At 36.6% G+C, this 6,370-nt stretch overlaps 1 protein-coding gene across 1 annotated transcript in view; it reads right to left on the bottom strand.

The window, feature by feature from the left end:
* celsr3 (cadherin, EGF LAG seven-pass G-type receptor 3) overlaps positions 1-3,766 on the bottom strand; it is a 283,146-nt gene extending 279,380 nt beyond the window's left edge. Inside the window, exons 1-2 of the mRNA XM_061974323.1 lie at positions 3,642-3,766; positions 3,504-3,561 (exon numbers count right to left, since the gene is read on the bottom strand). The gene's annotated coding sequence lies outside the window, so the exon portion shown is untranslated. The remainder of the gene's footprint in view (positions 1-3,503; positions 3,562-3,641) is intronic.
* Between the last annotated feature and the right edge of the window lie 2,604 nt (positions 3,767-6,370).

The raw sequence follows: 6,370 nt of genomic DNA on the forward strand, positions 1-6,370 counted from the left end.
AAGCAGATTTTATGTTAGAGTGTTTTACTTGTTTTAAGGGTTTTGGTCCTAAATGATCTCAGTAAGATATTACAGCTTGTTGCTGAGATTTGATGACCTATATTGAGTAAAACATGCTTGAAACTAGAATACCAACTGTTGCAAAGCTATATCATCAACACTCACAAGTATAAAACTACTTTTTTAAAGTAATCATTTCTTATTTCAAGCATGAAATGAAAAATCATGACTTTGACACAATTTTGCCTCATATTAAAACAGATGACAGGCTTTGCTGTTTTATTTTCAATGAAACAATAAAAAATACGTACTCATATAGTAGTACAGTTGGCACAGTACAGTAAACTGACAGTTAATATTTAAACATTTAACATTTCAAACAATTTTGAACAGAAATAGTTCATGCACATTCAGATCAATTCTTCTTCTTATATATATATATATATATATATATATATATATATATATATATATATATATATATATATATATATATATGTATATGTATATATATATATATGTATATGTATATATATATATATATATATATATATACATATATATATATATATACATATATATATATATATATATATATATATATATACATATATATTTATAAATATATATATATACATATATATAAATATATATATATACATATATATATATATATATATACATATATATTTATAAATATATATATATATATATAAATATATATATATATATATATATATATATATACATATATATTTATATATATATATATATATATATATTTATATATATATATATATATATATATATATATATATATATATATATATATATATATATATATATATATATATATATATACATATATATTTACAGCCCGGCCCCTGACCAAATTTCAGTCAATTAGTGCGCAAGGAATATATATATATATATAATCTAAGGTAATACGCAAGGACATTAACACATCCGACACATATGTAGGATTAACCGAGGGAGAATTCAAAACCAGATGGAACAATCACAAGGCTTCTTTCAGGAACAAAAACCTGCGAAATACCACAGAACTCAGCAAACACATTTGGGACCTCAAAGACAATAATGTTGAATATTCAATAACATGGCAAATTCTTGCATCCAGCACACCTTACAATAGTGGTAATAAAAGATGCAACCTATGCTTGAAAGAGAAACTGTTTATTATTTACCGTCCAGACCTGTCATCCCTCAACAAGCGCAGCGAAATTATAACAACATGCCGCCATAGACGGAAACACCTCCTAGGTAACACATGAGCCAATCACCACGCCCCTAGGCCAGCCTGTACCCACCCACTCTGTGCCCTATATAAATCATGGTATGTGAATGCTCCCATTAAAATCTCCTGATGATTGAGGGTACCCCCCCTCATGAAACAGGCCTGTAGAGATGAAATAGTCTTGTGATTTTTTCCCACACATACATATATATATATATATATATATATATATATATATATATACACACATACTGGCGCGATGTCATTTTATCGATAATGGCACTAGCATTTACTTCATTTAAGAATATTTTTCAACATATTGAGCAAAAAGGTCTCATATTTGTTTTTCTATCAATAAAAGTGCACTTGTTATTACTGTTGTTTTAAGGTATTTTTGGGTTCATCGAGGTTAGCTAATTTGACTTGTTTTGGAAAGTCTTGACAAGCCAAATTTTCTTATTCTATTGGCAGATAATTTTGCTTAGTTCAAGTAAAATGCCCCTAATTTTTTTATTTTTTTTTCTTGTTTTTGAACACTGACTTTTTGCAGTGCGAGAGTCATGACAAGCGATAGTGGAGGCATGCAGACCCTCTTCTGTCTTTAGGCCCCTTCTACACCATATCCTTGTCCACACACACAATGGTCATTTAAGGCCCCCTCTGTACTAGTACGCAGGTGCGGTAAATGCGCACATCATAGTCACCTCCAGTGTTGCTTTGTGTGCAAGTTCTTAAATTAAATTTAACTTATCTGGGTATTGTGGCCAAACAGCTCAATTTTTGTTTCATCTGACATCCCATGAACGAAGATAAGACCTTCTGGAGGAAAGTTCTGTGGTCAGATGAAACAAAAATTGAGCTGTTTGGCCACAATACCCAGCAATATGTTTGGAGGAGAAAAGGCGAGGCCTTTAATCCCAGGAACACCATTCCTACCGTCAAGCATGGTGATGGTAGTATTATGCTCTGGGCCTGTTTTGCTGCCAATGGAACTGGTGCTTTAAATGGCACAATGAAAAAGGAGGATTACTTCCAAATTCTTCAGGACAAGCTAAAATCATCAGCCCGGAGGTTGGGTCTTGGGCGCAGTTGGGTGTTCCAACAGGACAATGACCCCAAACACACATCAAAAGTGGTAAAGGAATGGCTAAATCAGGCTAGAATTAAGGTTTTAGAATGGCCTTCCCAAAGTGGACAACGCTGAAGAAACAAGTCCAAGCCTATAGATGTCCGATAATGGCTTTTTTGCCGATATCCGATATTCCGATATTGTCCAACTCTTAATTACCGATATCAACCGATACCAATATATACAGTCGTGGAATTAACACATTATTATGCCTAATTTTGTTGTGATGCCCCGCTGGATGCATTAAACAATGTAACAATGTTTTCCAAAATAAATCAACTCAAGTTATGGGAAAAAAAAATGCCAACATGGCACTGCCATATTTATTATTGAAGTCACAAAGTGCATTATTTTTTTTAACATGCCTCAAAACAGCAGCTTGGAATTTGGGACATGCTCTCCCTGAGAGAGCATGAGGAGGTTGAGGTGGGCGGGGTTTGGTGGTAGCAGGGGTGTATATTTTAGCGTCCCGGAAGAGTTAGTGCTGCAAGGGGTTCTGGGTATTTGTTCTGTTGTGTTTATGTTGTGCTACGGTGCGGATGTTCTCCCGAAATGTGTTTGTCATTCTTGTTTGGTGTGGGTTCACAGTGTGGCGCTTATTTGTAACAGTGTTAAAGTTGTTTATACGGCCACCCTCAGTGTGACCTGTATGGCTGTTGACCAAGTATGCCTGGCATTCACTTGTGTGTGTGAAAAGCCGTAGATATTATGTGAGTGGGCTGGGACGCAAAGGCAGTGCCTTTAAGGTTTATTCTGTACTTCTCCCTACGTCCGTGTACACAGCATCGTTTTAAAAAGTCATACATTTTACTTTTTGCAACAGATACCGATAATTTTGAAACCGATACCGATCATTTCCGATATTACATTTTAAAGCATTTATCGGCCGATAATCATCGGACATCCCTACTAATAACTCATATTCATGGAAAGACCCATTAGGTTTTTCCTATATGAGGAGTTATAAATGTGGTTAAAATGTTAGATATTTGAGTAAACAATAGGCAAAGCATCAAATAATGCATTTATAAGACCTGCAAGAAGTTTTATCACCACTGTGCACGCCGTTTCACAAGCTTTATTTTTACATTGATGTCAATGCGTGCCGGACTTACTTACCCATGTAAAGGCCCTAGGTGTGCCTCCTCCCTCGCTCTGCACTGCACTGCTCTGCTGTCTACAACGAACACAGTCTTACAACGTTGAGCATTTTCAGAGAACTTTCAACATTTTCTGGGGAGAAATTCTCATACTTACCGTTTACGCTCAATTCCCGCACCGGCAAAATTAGGAGGTGGGGCCCAGCAGTTGTACAAGACCTCGGCAGCGTGACTGATCACCGTGGAACAGGCTCAGTGGGAGGCGTACGCAGAGGAGGGCCCTGGGGGTGGAGGTAAATCACACAGACCATTTTCGATGGATACAAGAAAGCGATGCAGATCTACAAGACGCTCTACAGGAGTCCAGAAGCCTAATATGAAAGGGCTGAAAATGCGTATAACTTTTAAAAATATTTGTTTAGCTTTTGGGAAAAAAATGATGACCCTTGCTGCAAAAAGCTTTGACAGCACTGGCATAACAACAAAACAAAATATATACCGTAGGGATGCATGTTATTTGTATTGTTTTTCACACAAGAATTTAATTTGTCAAGTAGTTTTGTATTTTTTTCCCTCTCACTGTGTTGAATACCAGTACATATATAGCTGTTCTATTATCATCCATTCATATTAAATGTATTATGTAAGGATGAGAGATCGGAATAGTTATACGTTGCAGATAAATATGCTGTATTTCATCAAAAAGTGGCCGATTGGTAAATGCTTTGATTGCCTACAATGTTATCAGAATAATGATATCACTTGTGTCAGAGATGACCGCATAACCCAGGAGTCCACCATTAGACATAAATGAGGCTCACTGGGACAAAGCCAAGGTCAAAGATTTTACACTGAGGGCCACACTGAGGGCCTCAGGGTGGAGGACAGAGTAAAACAACTTGCACTGAGCCTAGTCTATAAAATCCGCCACACCTCCCTGATACCGAAGTACATGTCAAACTACTTCCTTAACGTAAATGACCGCCATAACCGCAACACCAGGGGGAGCGCCACTAACCACGTTAAACCCAGGTTCCGATCTAACAAAGGTCTTAACTCATTCTCCTTCTATGCCACATCAATATGGAATGCACTCCCAACAGGTGTAAAAGAAAGGGCATCTCTATCCTCCTTCAAAACCGCACTAAAAGAACACCTCCAGGCAACTACAACCCTAAACTAACACCCTTCCCCTTCCACATCCCACCTCCCCGGATTGTAAATAATCAAATGTAAATAATCAAATGTAGATACTTGTTTTTATGCTTTCTGTTCTCACTATGTCCACTACTTGCTGTACATATCCTACCAAGTCAATATCCATTTCTCTGATGATGCAATTGTTGATGCTGATTGTTGATGACTGAAGTGTTGATATCAACCAAACCTAACCCCCCCCCTCCACATCCCACCCCCCGGATTGTAAATAATGTAAATAATTCAATGTATATACTCTGATGATTATCTTGTGTGATGACTGTATTATGATGATAGTATATATCTGTATCATGAATTAATGGACCCCGACTTAAACAAGTTGAAAAACTTATTCGGGTGTTACCATTTAGTGGTCAATTGTACGGAATATGTATCTACTAATAAAAGTTTCAATCAATCAATCAATGTGTATAGCATGGCAATAAAATAAGCTTAAAAAAAAAAAGCTTGCATACTAACAGGTATCATTCATCAACAAAATACTTGATGCTGAGGTTTAAACCTACAAAATTTGCACACAAAAAAAAAAAAAAAAAAGATAAGAATGCTACCTAAGAATTGTTCCGGGGCCGTCAAAAAATAAGCTAACGGCCGCAAATGGCCCCATAGCGCACTTTTGACACCCCTGCTCTAAACCCTATATTTTAATAAATGTAAGAGCTTTTAATTTGGTTTCATTTTATTTTTGAAAAAGCTGACTGGAGTATCTAGTACAGGGGTCGGCAACCCATGGCTCTAGAGCCGTATGCGGCTCTTTAGCGCCGCCCTAGTGGCTCTCTGGAGCTTTTTAAAAAAATGTATGAAAAATGGAAAAATATGAGGGGGGAAAAATTTATATTTTTTGTTTTAATATGGTTTCTGTAGGAGGACAAACATGACACAAACCTCCCTAATTGTTACAAAGCACACTGTTTGTATTAAACATGCTTCACTGATTCGAGTATTTGGCGAGCGCCGTTTTGTCCTACTAATTTTGGCGGTCCTTGAACTCACCGTAGTTTGTTTACATGTATAACTTTCTCCGACTTTCTCGGACGTGTTTTATGCCACTTCTTTTTCTGTTTCATTTTGTCCACCAAACTTTTAACGTTGTGCATGAATGGTGAGTTTTGTTGATGTTATTGACTTGTGTGGAGTGCTAATCAGACATATTTGGTCACTGCATGACTGCAAGCTAATCGATGCTAACATGCTATTTAGGCTAGCTATATGTACATATTGCATCATTATGCCTCATTTGTAGGTATATTTGAGGTCATTTAGTTTCCTTTAAGTCCTCTTAATTCGATTTATATCTCATGACACACTATCTGTATGTAATATGGCTTTTAATTTTTTGCGGCTCCAGACAGATTTGTTTTTGTACTTTTGGTCCAATATGGCTCTTTCAACATTTTGGGTTGCCGACCCCTGATCTAGTAGAACCGTCTTGTCCGGATGTGCATTGGTAGCCTAAACAAAACTAATAAATGGAAACAAGTGGCAATTAAATCAGCAGCGTGGCAGAAACGTGAAACTGAGTCTCGGCTTTAGGTCATTCATTGCATTAGAGCATGGGTGTCAAACTCATTTTCATTGAGGGCCACATTGCAGTTATGGTTGCCCTCAGAGGGCCGCTTTAACAATGAGTAATATATGAATAGACATATGTATTCCGCATTTTTCGGA

Source organism: Nerophis lumbriciformis, linkage group LG01 (assembly GCF_033978685.3).
Source record: "Nerophis lumbriciformis linkage group LG01, RoL_Nlum_v2.1, whole genome shotgun sequence".
In the NCBI taxonomy this organism is placed as follows: domain Eukaryota; kingdom Metazoa; phylum Chordata; class Actinopteri; order Syngnathiformes; family Syngnathidae; genus Nerophis; species Nerophis lumbriciformis.